Source organism: Rhinoderma darwinii, chromosome 10, assembly GCF_050947455.1.
Source record: "Rhinoderma darwinii isolate aRhiDar2 chromosome 10, aRhiDar2.hap1, whole genome shotgun sequence".
Classification (NCBI taxonomy): domain Eukaryota; kingdom Metazoa; phylum Chordata; class Amphibia; order Anura; family Rhinodermatidae; genus Rhinoderma; species Rhinoderma darwinii.
In genome coordinates this window covers 10,621,481-10,643,284 of record NC_134696.1, presented here as the reverse complement: position 1 = coordinate 10,643,284, position 21,804 = coordinate 10,621,481, and positions in this window count along the sequence as shown.

The following is a 21,804-nucleotide window of genomic DNA, read 5'->3' as shown; positions in this document are numbered from 1 at the left end:
CTAGTAATGGGGCGTGGCTTATTGACATCGGGCATGGCTTACTAATAATGGGGCGTGGCTTATTTACATCTGGCAAGACTTACTAGTAATGGGGCGTGGCTTATTTACATCTGGCAAGACTTACTAGTAATGGGGCGTGGCTTATTGACATCGGGCATGACTTACTAGTAATGGGGTGTGGCTTATTGACATCGGGCATGATTTACTAGTAATGGGGCGTGGCTTATTGACATCGGGCATGACTTACTAGTAATGGGGCGTGGCTTATTGACATCGGGCATGACTTACTAGTAATGGGGCGTGGCTTATTGACATCGGGCATGACTTACTAGTAATGGGGCGTGGCTTATTGACATCGGGCATGACTTACTAGTAATGGGGCGTGGCTTATTGACATCGGGCATGACTTACTAGTAATGGGGCGTGGCTTATTGACATCGGGCATGACTTACTTGTATTTGGGCGTGGCTTTCTGCTGAGATGTCTCTCTTGTACCTTCAAGGATTCCACCAAAAGAAGAAATCTGAGTGATCGGTGTGTAACAAGACAGTGGCGGCATAAGTCTTATGTGTGACGTGTCATTAGTGTGAGGTCTGCATGTGCTGACTGAGAGTGGGATCATGGGTGGAACAGGGTCCCCAGCAGCACAGAGGTATTTCAGGAGAGGAGTATGCTTGTATTTTGTACGGCATTCAGGGTGTTGCTAAGGACAGAGCTGACAAGGTCAATATCACGATGGGTGGAGGGGAACGGAGAAGTTTTGGTTTTTTGTAATAATTGTTGTATTAGTAACACACAGATGTTATTACATAAGTATTAGTTGTAATGATGAGTCATAATGAAGTGGATACAGGTATATTTATATACATATACATATATATATATATATATATATATATATATATATATATATATAAAAAAGCTATCCATACATACATACATACATCTAAACATACATCTATACATGCATACATATATACACATACATACATACATACATACATACATCTATACATACATACATATATACATACATACATACATACATACATCTAAACATACATCTATACATGCATACATATATACACATACATACATACATACATACATACATACATATATACATACATACATACATCTATACATACATACATACATACATCTATACATACATACATACATACATACATCTATACATACATACATACATATATACATACATACATCTATACATACATACATACATACATACATACATCTATACATACATACATACATACATACATCTATACATACATACATACATACATACATCTATACATACATACATACATATATACATACATACATCTATACATCTATACATACATACATACATCTATGCATACATACATACATACATACATACATACATACATCTATACATACATACATACATACATACATACATACATACATCTATACATACATACATACATACATATATACATACATACATCTATACATACATACATACATACATCTATACCTACATCTATACATACATACATACATACATCTATACATACATATATACATACATACATCTATACATACATACATACATCCATACATCTATACATACATACATACATCTATACATACATCTATACATACATCTATATATACATCCATATCTATACATACATACATACATACATACATACATCTATACCTACATCTATACATACATACATACATACATACATCTATACATACATACATACATACATATATACATACATACATCTATATATACATACATCTATACATACATACATACATACATACATATCTATACATACATACATACATACATACATACATCTATACATACATACATACATACATACATACATCTATACATACATCTATACATACATCTATATATACATCCATATCTATACATACATACATACATCTATACCTACATCTATACATACATACATACATACATACATATATACATACATACATCTATACATACATACATACATCTATACATACATATATCTATACATACATACATCTATACATACATACATACATACATACATACATCTATACATACATACATACATACATACATACATCTATACATACATACATACATACATACATACATCTATACATACATACATACATACATACATACATCTATACATACATACATAAATACATCTATACATACATACATACATCTATACCTACATCCAGATCATGTCAATCATCACGAACATCATCCATAAAATGGTCTGAAAGCTGCAATTTTGCATTTTTTCTCGCACTATTGGCGTGATAGAATCCATTACAGTGCGCTCATACCGGGATGTAGACCTCTAATTATCATGATTAATGGATTTAATTTTCACAGACACATTTCCCAGTATAGTTTGTATCGTCAGATACTCGCTCAGGGTTGGCATGATGCCCCACTGGCACTCAACACAGACGTCATACAACCCAAAAATACCCAATACAAATATTTAATACTTATTTATCATCTGTCTTGGGACACTATAAACGGTTTTGCAACTTTCAAATATACTTTATGTTTCTATTATTTGCCATTGTCAATATGTCTGCTTGCTGTCAGTGAATGGGAACAGTACATGCTCACAAAACTGTGCGCTATCCTCTATGAGCTAAGAACAACTGCAGGAGCACAATTTTTTTTCTGCTCTAGACTCCAGGCAGGTGCTCTTTCTGTACTGATAAATTGTAACAAACCTTCAGCTGTGTGAACATGACTAGATCATGACAGCTTTTCGGCCTCTGAATGTAATCAAGAATGTTTCAGTGCTAGATTATCCAATACGCTGAACTACTGGAATTAAAAACAAAACCCCCCACAAATATACCTATCAACTGGCCGAGGGGTAGTCCGGCAGGTCCTAATAAAACAGAACGGAGTTCTGCATGACAATAATGGAATTAGCTATGAAGTAAGTCCACATGCCGGTTCAGCTTCCTATGGGCAGTGATGTCAGCGCTGACCTGATGACATCATGGCACCAACATTCCTACACCCAATAGGAGACCTGTAGTTGTAATGTAGGACCCTGCATATTGACCACATTGATAATGACACCCGTTTTACATCAATCCCTTGTTCTTTATTATTGGGGTTCACCAAACTGCCCACTGGACACCCTCTGGACTGCTGGCCCAATGTGCGGGACTATCAGGTTATTTCCATACTTGACGGACGAAGGGGAGACCTCCCAGAATAGCAGGAAAGTCTCCTGGGCACCAAATACTCAGCTCTTCTCATTCCTGCAATCCTCTTCACTCCCGGTCTGGGGTCTATATTTTTTTAGGGGGTCTGCGGTCTGTATTTTTCGGGGTGTTTGGTCTGGGGACTGTATTCATTTAGGAGGTCTGGTCTGGGGTCTATATTTGTTGAGGAGGTCTTGTTTGGGGGCTGTATTTATATAGGGGGTCTGGTCTGAGGGTCTGTATTTGTTTATGGGGGTCTGGTCTAGATATATATTTGTTTAGGGGTCTGGCCAGGGGTCTATATTTGTTGAGGGGTTCTGGGGTCTGCATTTGTTTAGGGGTCCTGTCTGGGGCCCCTACTTGTTAAGGTAGTCTGGTCTAGGTCTATATTTGTTTAGGGGGTTTGGTCTGGGGGTCTATATTTGTTGAGTGGTTCTGGGGTCTGTATGTGTTTAGGGGGACTGGTCTGGGGGTCTATATTTGTTGAGGGGACTGGGGTCTGAACTTATTAAAATGGCCTGGTCTATATTTGTGTAGGGGGTCTGGTCCTGGGTCTGTATTTGTTTAGGGGTCTGGGGTCTGTATTTCTTAACGTGGTCTGGTCTAGGTCTGTATTTATTTAGGGGGTCTGGGGTTTCCACTTGTTAAGGTGGTCTGGTCTAGGTCTATATTTGGTTAAGGGTCTGGTCTGGGGTCTGTAATCATTTTGGAATGTGATTAACAGGATCATATGCACAACTTGTAATGTAAATGTCCTAGGTTGGAGGCGTGGCCTATATAAATGGGTGGAGCATATTTTAAAAAGTGCGCACTGCTTAATCTACCGCCTCTCTGAGTCGTCCCGCTGTCATTTCTCAGGCATACGTGTTACTTTTATGATAATCCAGAATGGGACTATTTTTGTCACTTTCCAGATGCCCAAGATTTCTGGGATTTACCATTACCCCTCATTGAGTTCGGGATGACGATCCCCCATAGTAGCCGTAGTGGCAGCCATATAAGTTGTCACTCATCATCACAAAATTGCCCAAAGAAGAAAACCGAAGGACTAGTTTCTTTATTGGTTGGGAATACACATGGCAGCCCCAGGAGATTCGAGCCAACGGCGACTGTGCCCCTGTGTAACCAGTATCGCTGCCCATCGACCGGGGGTCTTTATTTAGCTCATGTTTTATGTTTCTTTACATTATTACCACCACTTACACTAATTAGATCATTATCTCATTACCGGAAATGGAAGTCAATGTTCCCGTGTAATGGATTTGCTGTTAGTGGGATTTTTCGGGAGAACCTCGATGCGTCTTTGCGTAGAACAGTAATTGACGTTTCTGTGGCAGCTTTTATTGTATCGTGATTCATTTACTCGTTTACTGTATTACCCAACAACGCGGGGTCATTGCCAGACCTTCACTGTGCGGCTTTTCTTCTATTCTGATCTCCATAAACGCAAGAGGATCTTAAAATATTTACAGTTTATCTCGAAAGAACTACAAGTTCCAACATTGCCTAAAAAAATAGACTGTCGTAAATGGAATTAGCGCAAAATTTGCTTGACCGACGATCCAGCTAATCCGGATTAGATTCGTGGTGAATGAAGAAACCAGTGAAAAGCTTAAAACGGATCTGGATTCTGGATCCAGAGGTCAATAGGGTCAAAAATGAAACATCTGTCAACTTCATTAATAGGGATCAATGTTCCCTCCATCAACAGAGTACAGACTACAATATTAATCATTAACTTCTATGGGGAGAATACAGATCCCTCTACTTCACAGTCAATAGAGTATTAAATATGGACTCATATAGAGATTGGTATTCTCAACTAGAAGGCAATGTCAGCTGAGGACCATTGAATAGGGATCAGTATTCTCTCCATAGACCTCAATATTCTGAATTCTCACCGTACAGCCTAAATATACTCCATTGACATCTATGCGGGGTACCACAAGGATCGGTGATAGGCCCAATTCTTTTTAATCTCTTTATTAATGACCTTGTGGATGGGATTGATAGCAAGGTGTCCGTTTTTGATGACGATACAAAACTTTGTAGGATACTTAAAACTCAGCTTGACTATAAAATATTACAGAAAGACCTAGATAAGCTGGCAGGATGGGCAAAAACATGGCAGATGAAATGTAATGTTGACAAATGGAAAGTAATTCACCTAGGACGCAATAATAGCATTAATTCATATACATTAAATGGAATAAAACTGGGGATAACGGAAGAGAAGGACCTGGGTATTCTGGTAACAAATAAGCTAAGCAGCAGCACTCAATGTCAGGCAGCAGCTGCAAAAGCAAATAGGATTTTGGGGTGTATAAAAACAAAGATAAAAAAAAAAAAGAGTGATTCAAATGTAATATTGCCACTCTATAAATGTAATATTACCGCTTTATAAATCCCTTGTAAGGCCACATCTAGAATATGGGATTCAATTTTGGGCCCCACATTGTAAAAAGGACATAGGAGAACTGGTCAGGGTTCAAAGCAGGGCAACGAGATTATTAGATGGGATGGGAGGTGTCGCTTACAATGAAATGCTAGAAAGATTGGGCTTGTTCAGCATGGAAAAAAAGACATCTTAGAGGGGATCTAATTAATATGTATAAGTATATGTGTGGTCAATACAGAGAACTAGCACATGATCTGTTCCTTGCAAGGACTTTACATAGGACCAGGAGACATTCAAGGAAGACTATTCAGACATCAATATAGGAAAGGATTCTTTACAGTTAGAGTGATCAAGCTATGGAATGCCCGACCCCAAGAGGTAGTGATGGCAGATAATATGTCAGCATGTAAAAAAAGACTAGATGCCTATTTATTTATTGAGGGTTATAATTAATCAAGTAAGGAATGATGGGTAATTTATAGAGAAGGGTTGAACCTGATGGACCGGAGTCTTTTTTACAACCTATGTAACTCTGTGGATAAGATGAATCTTTATTCTTCGTATAGAAGACATAGAAGTCAATGATCCGTATTTTAGACTCTGTTGAGGTATATGTAGGTTTTTTCCAGGTATTATGTGCTGCCCCCTCCAGAGTTTCTGTACAAGATTCTTACATTCGACCTGCTGTAAAATGGTGACAATGTTATCCAGGATTCTCAGAAAATGAAATTCAGCTTTAAAGAAATCAATTAGTCCATAATTGGAAATATTACAAGATCTGGCTGAGAGAAAACCCATAAAATTACCTTAAGTGACTCTTTATGTAATGATGTTAAATTCTCCGCTCCGATATTGTGAAATTATAATGGATGACTAATGAATGAATTCAATATTTAATGCCATTGTTTCTGGTCTAGGTAGAAGTTTGTGCAGAGACGGAGAAGGCAAAGGACATTTTACAAGATATAAGGGGGTCATGAGGACAAGGTAATGGATTTCCAAGTGTGAATTTTATTAGAAATCACCGGTGATGAACTTGTACTTTAAGATTTAGTATTTCATCAAGGACAATTTCTATTCTGAATGATACTCTCGGGGGACGGGGTCCTCATAGTCCTTAAGTCCTATGTTACGTGACCATGCGGTTGAGTGAATGGGCAAAGATAGCATCCGGTCACCCTACAACAATGTTTTTCACCCTGTTTAACTCCAGCTATTGTAAATCTACATCTCCCCACAGGCCTGTTGGAGGCAGTCAGGGCAAGCTGGGAGTTGTAGTTACGCAACAACTAGAGAGCCGCAGGTTGGAGTCCACTGCCCTACAGCAAGAAACACAGTGCCCTCATGGCAATACATGGAGTAGAGGGAATCCCAGTAAGAGCCTCCAGTTTCCAAGACCCAAGGCCACTACCCACCTACTCAGTCCCCTACTCTAAGCTTCCAGGATGAAGCTAGTGAGGTTACCAGACAATATGTGGTAACATCTCTCACTGTGAGGAACATAATCCACTCCATTGACAGTTTATGTGAGGGTCCATCAGTGTGTCTTTTCATCTGGGTGGGGTAGAAGGAACATCCGTAGGTGCCACCAGTTTCCAGACCCAAGGCACTGCCCACCTTCTCAATCTTCCACTCTGAGCTCCCAAGATGAGGTTAGTGATGTCACAACATTGGGTGGTAACATCTCCGATTGTGAGGAACATAATCCACTCCATTGACAGCTTTATGTGAGGGTCCACCAGTGGGTCTTATGATAATGTTTGGGGGGTAGAAGGAACGTCATTAGGTGCCTCCAATTTCCATACCCAGGGCCACTACCCACCTACTCAGTCCTTCGCTCTGAGCTCCCAAATTGGAACTAGTGATGTCACCACACTTCGGGTGTTGACATACCTAGAGACATACATCTCTGATTGTGAGCAACATAATCCACTCTGCTGACAGCTTTATGTGAGGTTCCCCAAATGGGTTCTGTCATGTGGATGGGGTGAAATAGAAGTCAGTGGCACTCTCGGCTACCAGACCCTTGGGTCACTGCTCAATTGCTCAGTCTTCCCATGGACCACAAACAATAGAATCCTGTATCAATCCTGATTATGACCTTTTGGGTTTTACCAGGTTGTTTATAAATTGAGAAGAGCTAAAAATTTTAATTAAAATAAGCTAAAAATGTCTGTATGTATAGCATTCATCACCGCAAATAGAGAAACCAAAGACCCCTGTCTATCTCCCATCAAAGTCAATGAAGTCTCAAAATATAGATCCACACTATGGATCCCTGTGCTCTGCATGGAAGTCAATAAAGTATATATTAAAGTTATGTATTCTCGACATAGAAGGCAATGGATTATAAGGACTCCATTAAATAGGGATCAGTATTCTCCACAATTTATACCCCGGATAGTATGAAAGTAAATGTCATGTATAATAATCTAGTCATTTTCTTGAAAATAGGGGGCAGTATTGGCAAAAGAGTGCTTGAAATGGCATCTGCTATCCCGCCCATATAGCTATTGCATGACAAGTCCCATATGTGTTGTGCTGCCAAGGACGATCAGGAAAACGATCATTTACTCACCAAAATTTTTATTTCCTGGATAACTTATGGCTATTGCTTAGTAAAAATACGATGGGGCCCGGTGACCGGTACATACTTATAGGGGAAGTCCTTAATTGTTTAATTGCTTAATGCTTATTGCTAATTAACCTGTCTCTGCTTAATTGTACCTAGGGGACTAAAACCCATGTGTTGTGCTGCCTACGGACTCCAGGAAACAAAAAAATCGGTGAGTACATTTTCGTTATACTTGTATATAGGAGGCCGTTATTATAGTAGTTATAGTCTTGTATATAGGGGGCAGTATTAGGGCATGCCCAGACGTGGCGTATTTCTTCCGCAACTGTCCGCATCAATACCGCACAGAATCTGCGTTGCAGATTCTGTTGCGGATCTGCCCAAAATGGGCATTAAATTGATGCGGACTGGCCGTTGCGTATTGAGGTGAAAGTACTTCCCTTCTCTCTATCAGTGCAGGATAGAGAGAAGGGACCGCCCTTTCCCTAGTGAAAGTAAAAGAATTTCATACTTACCGGCCGTTGTCTTGGTGACGCGTGCCTCTTTCGGCATCCAGCCCGACCTCCCTGGATGACGCGGCAGTCCTTGTGACCGCTGCAGCCTGTGATTGGCCTGTGATTGGCTGCAGCCTGTGATTGGCCTGTGATTGGCTGCAGCCGTCACTTAGACTGAAACGTCATCCTGGGAGTCCGGACTGGAGGAAGAAGCAGGGAGTTCTCGGTAAGTAGGAACTTCTAGTTTTTTTACAGGTTGATGTATCTTGTGATCGGAAGTCACTGTCCAGGGTGCTGAAACAGTTACTGCCGATCGCTTAACTCTTTCAGCACCCTGGACAGTGACTATTTACTGACGTCGCCTAGCAACGCTCCCATAATTACTGGTGCACACACGTAGTCACCCGTAATTACGGGAGCCCCATTGACTTCCTCAGTCTGGCTGTAGACCTAGAAATACATAGGTCCAGCCAGAATGAAGAAATGTCATGTTAAAAAACCAATACGCTCCGCAGCACACATAACATCTACATAACATCTGCGGACTTCATTGTGGAATTTTGAATCTCCATTGAAGTCAATGGAGAAATTCCGCAATGAGTCCGCAACCAGTCTGCCACACGTCTGCAACAGCCAGTGTATGCTGCGGACACCAAATTCCGCACCGCAGCCTATGCTACGCAGCGGAATTGTCCGCAACGGGTAAACGAACCCAACCACAAAGCTGTGGAAGGCAATGGTGAAACGTGTACGCTGCGGATTTCCAGAGCAAATCCGCTACGTCTGGCCATGCCCTTATAGTAGTTATAATCTTGTATATAGGAGCAGTATTATAGTAGTTATATTCTTGTATATAGGAGCAGTATTATAGTAGTTATATTCTTGTATATAGGGTCAGTATTATAGTAGTTATATTCTTGTATATAGGGTCAGTATTATAGTAGTTATATTCTTGTATATAGGGGCAGTATTATAATAGTTATATTCTTGTATATAGGAGGCAGTATTATAGTAGTTATATTCTTGTATATAGGGGCAGTATTATAATAGTTATATTCTTGTATATAGGGGCAGTATTATAGTAGTTATATTCTTGTATATAGGGGGCAGTATTATAGTAGTTATATTCTTGTATATAGGGGCAGTATTATAGTAGTTATATTCTTGTATATAGGGGCAGTATTATAGTAGTTATAGTCTTGTATATAGGAGCAGTATTATGGTAGTTATATTCTTGTATATAGGAGCAGTATTATAGTAGTTATATTCTTGTATATAGGGGAGCAGTATTATAGTAGTTATATTCTTGTATATAGGGGCAGTATTATAGTAGTTATATTCTTGTATATAGGAGCAGTATTATGGTAGTTATATTCTTGTATATAGGGGCAGTATTATAGTAGTTATATTCTTGTATATAGGGGGCAGTATTATAGTAGTTATATTCTTGTATATAGGGGGCAGTATTATAGTAGTTATATTCTAGTATATAGGGGGCAGTATTATAGTAGTTATATTCTTGTATATAGGGGCAGTATTATAGTAGTTATATTCTTGTATATAGGAGCAGTATTATAGTAGTTATATTCTTGTATATAGGGAGCAGTATTATAGTAGTTATATTCTTGTATATAGGAGCAGTATTATAGTAGTTATATTCTTGTATATAGGAGGCAGTATTAGGGTATGTTCACACGAGCACATTAACGTCCGTAATTGGCGGACGTATTTCGGCCGCAAGTACCGGACCGAACACAGTGCAGGGAGCCGGGCTCCTAGCATCATAGTTATATACGATGCTAGGAGTCCCTGCCTCGCTGCCGGACAACTGTCCCGTACTGTAATCATGTTTTCAGTACGGGACAGTAGTTCCACGGAGAGGCGGGGACTCCTAGCATCGTACATAACTATGATGCTAGGAGCCTGGCTCCCTGCACTGTGTTCGGTCCGGTACTTGCGGCCGAAATACGTCCGTCAATTACGGACGTAATTAGTGTGTGTGCACATACCCTTATAGTAGTTATATTCTTGTATATAGGGGCAGTATTATAGTAGTTATATTCTTGTATATAGGAGCAGTATTATAGTAGTTATATTCTTGTATATAGGGGGCAGTATTATAGTAGTTATATTCTTGTATATAGGGGGCAGTATTATAGTAGTTATATTCTTGTATATAGGGGGCAGTATTATAGTAGTTATATTCTTGTATATAGGGGCAGTATTATAGTAGTTATATTCTTGTATATAGGAGCAGTATTATAGTAGTTATATTCTTGTATATAGGGAGCAGTATTATAGTAGTTATATTCTTGTATATAGGAGCAGTATTATAGTAGTTATATTCTTGTATATAGGAGGCAGTATTATAGTAGTTATATTCTTGTATATAGGGGCAGTATTATAGTAGTTATATTCTTGTATATAGGAGCAGTATTATAGTAGTTATATTCTTGTATATAGGGGGCAGTATTATAGTAGTTATATTCTTGTATATAGGAGCAGTATTATAGTAGTTACATTCTTGCATATAGGGGGCAGTATTATAGTAGTTATATTCCTGTATATAGGGAGCAGTATTAGGGTATGTTCACACGAGGGCGTCCGTTACGGCTGAAATTATGGGGATGTTTCAGCCTGAAAACATCCCCGTAATTTCAGCCGTACCGGCATGTGCAGGCGCTTGAACGCCGCGTCAATTACGGACGTAATTGGCGCTGCTATTCATTGGAGTCAATGAATAACGGCTCCAATTACGGCCAAAGAAGTGACAGCTCACTTCTTTGACGCGGGTGTCTATTTACGCGCCGTCATTTGACAGCGGCGCGTAAATTTCGCCTCGTGTGAACAGACAAACGTCTGCCCATTGCTTTCAATGGGCAGATGTTTGTCAGCGCTATTGAGGCGCTATTTTCGGACGGAATTCGGGGAAAAAACGCCCGAATTACGTCCGTAAATAGGCCGTGTGAACATACGCTTATAGTAGTTATATTCTTGTATATAGGAGCAGTATTATAGTAGTTATATTCTTGTATATAGGAGCAGTATTATAGTAGTTATATTCTTGTATATAGGGGCAGTATTATAGTAGTTATATTCTTGTATATAGGGGCAGTATTATATTAGTTATATTCTTGTATATAGGGGCAGTATTATAGTAGTTATATTCTTGTATATAGGGGGCAGTATTATAGTAGTTATATTCTTGTATATAGCGGCAGTATTATAGTAGTTATATTCTTGTATATAGGGGCAGTATTATAGTAGTTATATTCTTGTATATATGAGGCAGTATTATAGTAGTTATATTCTTGTATATAGGGGCAGTATTATAGTAGTTATATTCTTGTATATAGGGGCAGTATTATAGTAGTTATATTCTTGTATATAGGAGCAGTATTATAGTAGTTATATTCTTGTATATAGGGGCAGTATTATTGTAGTTATATTCTTGTATATAGGAGCAGTATTATAGTAGTTATATTCTTGTATATAGGAGTAGTATTATAGTAGTCATATTCTTGTCCATAGGAGAGGATAGACGTGTGCTTGTGAGCTCCCTGTTAGGACTATGCATGGCTTCTGACCCAGGTGGAGGGGAGGGGTCCTGGGCTGATGATCCTGGGCTTATGATCCTGGGAAAGCCCAGAGTCTGGAGTTTGGCCTGCAGCATGGAGATGGTGGAGGTGATGATCTGGAAATGGTGGCTGGTGAGTCAACTGAATCTCATGATGTTGGTGAATTGTGCACAAAAATGACAAAGAAAAATATCTTTAAAATGGAAATGCAAGTTTGCAAGTTGAGAACTGAAATTAACCAAGAGACTGATCCAAAGGCAAAGCTGATGAAATGTGAGTGTCTGGATGTTTGCACACGTGAGCTGGTTATATTGAAGGAGAGATTGCAGAAAGAATCATGCACAGTACCCAAAATAAAGAACTGGGCAATTGAGAACAAAAGGGAGACCAGAGCCCAAACTGTGAAGAGAAAAAATATCATTGCAAAAAAAGACACTGACTATAATATTGTGGCACAGGGAAACCCTGGAACATATGAGTGTGCAGTGGCTGGAGGATCACATCTCTCATCATGTGTGGGGTCTGTGCAATCAGCCAACAAAAATGCTGCTAAAGCTGCAGAGAAATGTGTGCCAGCTGACGAGGGGTTAACTGCAGTAGACTCTATGTGCAGTACTGATGAAGTGAATGCGAGTGGCACTCCTGGGAGTGAGCAAGAAAGTGCCTCATGTCCTGATATTATAAGTGAGACGTCGCTCAGCGCGGTGATTGACAGTCTATCTGATGAACCAGCGGCACAGGCTGAGGCGGACATTGCAGACCCTGTTCTGGAGGTTCAGCCGTCCGCAGTGTCAGTGAATGGAGTGCAGGTTACACAGCGATCAGGAGCAGACACAGGAGGATCTGCAGTACAATCAGCTGAGGAGGGGTCCAGTCCTGACCCACCTGCTGACAGACCTCAGTACAGGAGACTGTTCTCCAGCGTCACAAGACCGACTAACCCCACACCTCAGAGGAGGAACGCGGTCAGAATCAGGTACTCAGGACCAGAGGAAAACATTCCTTCCAGACTCTACATTGGGAAAGTTTTGTGGAAGGAGTTTATGAAGTTTAAAGCTTCTGAGGTGTTCGCTCTGATCCACGTTCCCTCCAGCAGGAATTATGACATCAGTTTCAAGCTGCAATATAGTCTAGACTTGTTCTGGAGTATTTATAACGATACAAAGGAGCACGCGATGTGGGAGCATCTACATGTCATCCAGCTGACTAAACCCCAGGTAGTCACCGCCACCGTCCTGTTCCAGTCTGAGGTGGTGGCTCTTGCAGATGTGCAGCACTGGTTGAGCAGATATTGTGAGGTGAAGAGACTGCCAACAAAGATCTATGATGAGGAGGAGATCTGGAATGGAGGATATTCTGTCAAGATCCAGCTGGTTCAGGAGAATGGAGTGACCAGACATCTGCCGCACTCCTTCTACCTGGGCTCGGAGAGAGGCGTATGTTACTACCCTGGTCAACCCCGACTGTGCCATAGATGTGGGGGCAGACACCTGGCATTCAACTGTTCCCGTATTAAGTGCTCACTATGTGGTCAGTTTGGGCATGTGAAGGACGATTGTACAGGATCTGTAACCTGTGCTTAGGACCTGGACATACATTCCGGGAGTGTCCACATGCAGAACATAATAAAGAGGAGACCTTTAAAGAAGCCATGGAGGAAGACCAGGAGGATGTCTCCATATGTGTAGATACGACCCCAGAACCTGGAAGTCCCAGCGAGGATGTGAGCCAAAGTACCAGAGACCCTGCTCCAGGGACGAATGTCCCATCTGTGGATGCTGCACAAGTGTCACCAGCCACTGAAAATAGAGGTCATGCTAAAAGCAAAATATCCAGTCACTCTGTCACCAAAACATCTGCCCAACACCAGTAAGGAACCAGCTGATCCAGCCGCAGTGACCAGTAAGGAACCAGCTGATCCAGCCGCAGCGGCCAGTAAAAAACCAGCTGGGCCAGCCGCAGCGACCAGTAAAAAACCAGCTGATCCAGCCGCAGCGACAAGTATCGATGAGGAGGGATTTCAGACGGTTAAAAGGAGAAGTAAAACAGATAATTCTTCTAGGAAAAAAATCACTGCTGCAAAGAAATCACCGGAGTCTCCAGTGCTGGCGATAACTGGGGGACGTTACTGTGCGCTGGGAGAAGATGACCAGGAAGAAGAAGCAGAGATGGAGCAAGTCTCCTCACGCAACCAAGACGACGAACCTCAGGATGAAGATGCTGACCCCCCAATGTCCACCAAAAGATGGGGTGTTACAGGACATAGTAGTGGAAGAAGGAAAAAAAGTAGGAAAGACATGTAACCAGGATGAGGCTGAAAATCACCTCCATCAATGTGAACAGTGTGAAGAATAGGAGCAGGCGGCGGGCGATATTCCAGCGTCTGTCTGACGACAAAACCAATGTCATCTTTATACAAGAGACTTATCTACAGAGTAATGTCCCTGCTGTGTCCCTGCAGTCACCACATCTAGTGGGACAGTGAAACTCTCAGCTGCTGTATGGAGACTTCTAGCCCGAACTCCGTTTATATCATAGAGGTTCACTATATGTCATAAATGTGGTGACCGTGTCCCATCTGTGGTGTGCGCGATGCTGCCCGGTCACCAATAAAGAAGAACTCTCCTGTAATACTGTCTAGAAAAATATCATGAAAAATAGTTGAAACAATCTATACTGGAGCAATATTCATATATTATGGTTTGTTTAACCCCTTCCCGACATTTGACGTACATGTACGTCATGGAAAGCATTGACTTCCCGCAAAATGCCGTACATGTACGTCAAATGTTTGGCACCGGCTCAGAAACTGAGTCGGTGCCATCATCACCGGATCTCAGCTGTATCTTACAGCTGACATCCGACTGTAACGGCGGGGACCGAAATTAGCTTCGATCCCCGCCATTAACCCCTTAAGTGCAGCGCTCAAACGCGATCGCTGCACTTAAGGTGTTTGCAGCTCATCGGAGCCCCAGCAATGAAATTGCCGGGGTTCCGGTGGCTGCAATGGCAACCGGAGGCCTAATACTGGCCTTCCGGTCTGCCTAGCACCGAAGCCGGTCAAGATCCGCCTGGCGGCGGAGCCTGATCGGCTTCCGTAGCTGCCGGCAAGATGGCGCCGGGTCAGGAGCTGATCCGGCGTCATCAGCGGTGGATGTCAGCTGTACTGTACAGCTGACATCCACCTGTAACGGCAGGAACCGGAGCTAGCTCCGATCCCTGCCATTAACCCCTTCGATGCAGCAATCGAAAGTGATTGCTGCATCGTAGCGGTTACTAGCAGATCGCCAGCCCTGACAGGCAATCGGGACTGGTGACTGCTGTTATGGCAACAGGAGACACAATGGTCTCCTGCTCTGCCATTACGGAAGCCTATTAGGCCCCGCCGGGAGGCGAAGCCTAATCGGCTTGCTGTCAGTGAATGACTGACAGATCTAATACATTGCACTACATAGGTAGTGCAATGTATTAGAAAAAAAAAAATCTGACCGTTGGACCTTCAAGTCCCCTAGTGGGACTTGAAGAAAAGTGTAAAAAAAGTATAAAAAAGTGTAAAAAAAAGTGCAAAAAATAAAAGTTTGAAAACAATAAAAGTTTTAAGTAATCAAATAAAACACAATCCCCCTTTTACTCTTATCAAGTCCTTTATTATTGAAAAATAATAATAAACCATATGTATTTGGTATCGCCACGACCGTAACGACCTGAGGTATCAAAATATTGTATTATTTATTGCACGCGGTGAACAGCGTAAAAAAAAAACGTAAAAAACGTTACCAGAGTTTCTGTTTTTTAGTCACTTTGCCCTACAAATATTAGAATAAAAAGTGATCAAAAAGTCGCACGTATCCAAAAATGGTACCTATAAAAACTATAGCTCGTCCCGCAAAAAACAAGCCCTCATACACCTCCGTCGACAAAAAAATTAAAACGTTATGGTTCTCACAACTTTGCGACAGAAAAAAAATACATTCTTTTTACAAAAGTAATTTTATTGTGAAAAAAGTTGTAAAACATAAAAAAATGCTATAAATTAGGTATCGCCGGAATCGGACTGACCGACAGAATAAAGTTAACATGTAGTTTATAACGCATGGTGAACGCTGTATAAAAAAAACGAAAAAAGCTGTGCCAGAATTGCATTTTTTTGTTTACCTGGCATCCCAAAAAATAGGATAAAAGGTGATCAAAAAGTCACATGTACCCCAAAATGGTACCAATAATAACTACAGCTCATCCCGCAACAAACCAGCCCTCATACCGCTACGTCTATGAAAAATAAAATTAGTTATGGCTCCAATAAGTCAGGAAATAAAAAAATATGCAGTTGTGCCCGAGGGGAACACTTCTTCTGTTTGAAGAGGCGATTTATCAAGGATCTAAAATTAGGGAACCAGGAAAGGGAGGGCCCAAACATATCCGCTGGAAGCGCCGGTGCCCGTATTATACCAGGACAACACTTCCCAGCAAAATTCCTCAAACTACAAAGGTGCAGAGTGTGGACCAAAAGGGGGATAAGAAATTACACCATTTATCAGTGCGACACTGGCCTGTGCGGAAAGGATTGCTTCACAGCGTAACACACATCTATGGATTATTAATTTTTTTTCATACCACCTGACTATGCCCCTTATATACTCCGCCCCGCTTACATGTACCCCCACATTATAAAACACCAGCAATACTCAAACAAATTTAGTACCAAGCAAAATCCGCTCTCCAAAAGCCAAATGGTGCTCCCTCGGCTCTGAACCCTACAGCGTGCCCAAACAGCAGTTTCCTTCAACATATATGGCATCGTCATACCCGGGAGAACCCTTTTAACAATTTTTGGGGTGTGTGTCTCCAGTGGCATAAGCTGGGCATGACATATTTGCCACTGAATGGCATATCTAGGGAAAAATATAAATTTTTAATTTGCACCATCCACAGCACATTCAATTATGGAAAAGACCTGTGGGGTGAAAATGCTCACTACACCCCTTAATAAATGCCTTGAGGGGTGCAGTTTCCATAATGGGGTCACTTCTCAGGGGTTTCTTTTTATTATTTCACATCTGAGCCTCTGCAGTTGTGAACCAATACTTTGTAAATCGCCAAATTAGGCCTCCACTCCGCATGGTACTCTTCACTCCTGAGCCCTGTCATATGTCCAGGCAAAAGATTAGGGCCACATGTAGGGTGTTTCTAAAACCGGGAAACACCGCATAATAATTAGAGGGCTGTCTTGTTATGGTGGCACAAGCCGGGCACCACATATTGGCATATCTATGGAAGAAAATCCCATTTTCACTCTGCAACATCGAGTGAACACTAATTTCTACAAAACACCTGCAGGGTTAAAATGCTTACTACACCCCTTGGTAAATGCATTGAGGGGTGTCGTTTCCAAAATGGGGTCACTTCTGGGGGGTTTCCACTGTTTTGGGCCCACAGGCGCCCAGAAACCAATCCAGCAACATCTGCACTCCAAATGGCGGTCCTTTCCTTCTGAGCCCTGCCGTTTTCCCAAACAGCAGTTTATGACCACATATGGGGTATTGCCGTACTCGGGAGAAATTGCTTTACAAATTTTGGGTTCTTTTTTTCCTTTATTTGTTGAGAAAATGAAAAAATTTGCTCTAAAGCTACGTCTTATTGAAGAAAATGGACTGTTTTTATTTTCACTGCCTAATTCTAATAAATTCTATGAAACGTCTGTTGGGTCAAAATGCTTACTACACCCCTAGATGAATTCCTCAAGAGGTGTAGTTTCCTAAATGGAGTCCCTTTTTGGGCGTTTTCATTGTTTTGTCCCCTCAGGGGCTTTGCAAATGTGACATGGCCTCCGCAAACCATTCCTGCTAAATGTGATCTCAAAAAGCCAAATGGCGCTCTTTCCCTTCTAAGCCCTGCCGTGTGTCCAAACAACAGTTTATTACCACATGTGGGATATTTTTTTACTCGGGAGAAATTGCTTTACAAATTTTATGGTGCTTTTTCTCCTTCAGTCCTTCTGGAAATGAGAAAAAATTAGCTAAACCTAGATTTTTTTGGAAAAAATGTAGATTATTATTTTAAGGGCCTACTTCCAATATTTTCTGCAAAAAAACTGTGGGGTCAAATCGCTCACTATACCCCTAGATAATTTCCTCAATGGGTGTAGTCTCCAAAATGGGGTCACTTGTGGGGGGTTTCCACTGTTTTGTCCCCTCAGGGGCTTCGTAAATGTGACATGGCCTCCGCAAACCATTCCTGCTAAATGTGGACTCCAAAAGCCAAATGGCGCTCTTTCCCTTCTAAGCCCTGCCGTGTGTCCAAACAACCGTTTATTACCACATGTGGGATATTTTTTTACTCGGGAGAAATTGCTTTACAAATTTTACGGTGCTTTTTCTCCTTCAGTCCTTGTGGAAATGAGAATAAATTAGCTAAACCTACATTTTCTTTGAAAAAATTTAGATTATCATTTTCACAGCCTACTTCCAATAATTTATGCAAAAAACCTGTGGGGTCAAAACGCTCACTATACCCCTAGATAATTTCCTCAATGGGTGTAGTTTCCGAAATGGGGTCACTTGTGGGGGGTTTCCACTGTTTTGTCCCCTCAGGGGCTTTGTAAATGTGACATCGCCTCTCAAACCATTCCTGCTAAATTTGAGCTCCAAAAGCCAAACGGCGCTCTTTCCCTTCTAAACCCTGCCGTGTGTCCAAATATCCATTTATTACCACATGTGGGGTAGTGTTTTACTCGGGAGAAATTGCTTTACAAATTTTGCGATGCTTTTTCTCCTTTAGTCCTTGTGGAAATGAGAAAAAAAATCGCTAAACCTACATTTTCTTTGAAGAAATGTTGATTTTAATTTTCACGGCCTACTTCCAATAATTTCTGTAAAAAACCTGTGCGGTCAAAATGCTCACTACACCCCTGGATAATTTCCTTGAGGTGTGTAGTTTCCCAGATGGGGTCACTTTTGGGGGATTTTGACTGTTTTGGCACCGCAAGAGCCCTTCAAACCTGACATGGTGCCTAAAATATATTCTAACAAAAATAAGGCCCCAAAATCCACTAGGTTTTCCTTTGCTTCTGAGGCCGGTGCTTCAGTCCAGTAGCACGCTACGGCCACATGTGGGATATTTCCTAAAACTGCAGAAACTGGGCAACAAATATTGAGTTGCATTTCTCTGGTAAAACCTTCTGTGTTATAAAAAAAATTTGTATTAAAAATTTATTTCTGCAAAAAAATATGAAATTTGTACATTTCACCTCTACTTTGCTTTAATTCCTGTGAAATGTGTAAAGGGTTAAGACATTTTCTAAATGCTGTTTTGAATACTTTGAGGGGTGAAGTTTTTAAAATGGGGTGAATTTTTGGGGGTTTCTAATATATAAGGCCCTCAAAACCACTTCACAACTGAACTGGCCCCTGTAAAAATAGCCTTTTGAAATTTTCTTGAAAATGTGAGAAATTGCTGCTAAAGTTCTAAGCCTTGTGAGGTCATAGAAAAATAAAAGGATGTTCAAAAAATGATGCCAATCTAAAGTAGACATATGGGGGATGTTAATTAGCAACAATTTTGTGTGGTATTACTGCCTGTCTTACAAGCAGATACATTTAAATTGAGAAAAATGCTAATTTTTGCAATTTTTCACTATATTTTCGTGTTTTTCACAATTAAATACTGAATGTATCGACCAAATTTTACCACTATCTTAAAGTCCAATGTGTCACGAGAAAACAATCTCAGAATCGCCCGGATAGGTGAAAGCATTTCAACGTTATTACCACATAAAGTGAAACATGTCAGATTTTAAAAATGAGGCTCTGTCAGGAAGGTCAAAAGTGGCTAAAGAGGGAAGGGGTTAATGATTGTGATGTTATTAAGAGACAAATGTTTATTTTCATTATCTGTTATGAGTGTATTGCAAAGGTATTGTAATAATTTGTTGCAAGCTTTCAAATAAAAAAGATAATTATAGTAGTTATATTCTTGTACATAGGGGGCAGTATTATAGTAGTTATATTCTTGTATATAGGGGGCAGTATTATAGTAGTTATATTCTTATATATAGGCGCAGTATTATAGTAGTTATATTCTTGTATATAGGAGCAGTATTATAGTAGTTATATTCTTGTATATAGGAGCAGTATTATAGTAGTTATATTCTTGTATATAGGGGCAGTATTATAGTAGTTATATTCTTGTATATAGGAGCAGTATTATAGTAGTTATATTCTTGTATATAGGGGGCAGTATTATAGTAGTTATATTCTTGTATATAGGAGCAGTATTCTAGTAGATATATTCTTGTATATAGGGAGCAGTATTATAGTAGTTATATTCTTGTATATAGGGGGCAGTATTATAGTAGTTATATTCTTGTATATAGGGGGCAGTATTATAGTAGTTATATTCTTGTATATAGGAGCAGTATTATAGTAGTTATATTCTTGTATATAGGAGCAGTATTATAGTAGTTATATTCTTGTATATAGGGAGCAGTATTATAGTAGTTATATTCTTGTATATAGGAGCAGTATTATAGTAGTTATATTCTTGTATATAGGGGGCAGTATTATAGTAGATATATTCTTGTATATAGGAGCAGTATTCTAGTAGTTATATTCTTGTACATAGGGGCAGTATTATAGTAGTTATATTCTTGTATATAGGGAGAAGTATTATAGTAGTTATATTCTTGTATATAGGGGGCAGTATTATAGTAGTTATATTCTTGTATATAGGGGGCAGTATTATAGTAGTTATATTCTTGTATATAGGAGCAGTATTATAATAGTTATATTCTTGTATATAGGAGCAGTATTATAGTAGATATATTCTTGTATATAGGGAGCAGTATTATAGTAGATATATTCTTGTATATAGGGAGCAGTATTATAGTAGTTATATTCTTGTATATAGGGGGCAGTATTATAGTAGTTATAGTCTTGTACATAGGGGCAGTATTATAGTAGTTATATTCTTGTATATAGGGGCAGTATTATAGTAGTTATATTCTTGTATATAGGAGGCAGTATTATAGTAGTTATATTCTTGTATATAGGAGGCAGTATTATAGTAGTTATATTCTTGTATATAGGAGGCAGTATTATAGTAGTTATATTCTTCTATATAAGGGGCAGTATTATAGTAGTTATATTCTTGTATATAGGAGCAGTATTATAGTAGTTATATTCTTGTATATAGGGGGCAGTATTATAGTAGTTATATTCTTGTATATAGGAGCAGTATTATAGTAGTTATATTCTTGTATATAGGGGCAGTATTATAGTAGTTATATTCTTGTATATAGGAGCAGTATTATAGTAGTTATATTCTTGTATATAGGGGGCAGTATTCTAGTAGATATATTCTTGTATATAGGGAGCAGTATTATAGTAGTTATATTCTTGTATATAGGGGGCAGTATTATAGTAGTTATATTCTTGTATATAGGGGGCAGTATTATAGTAGTTATATTCTTGTATATAGGAGCAGTATTATAATAGTTATATTCTT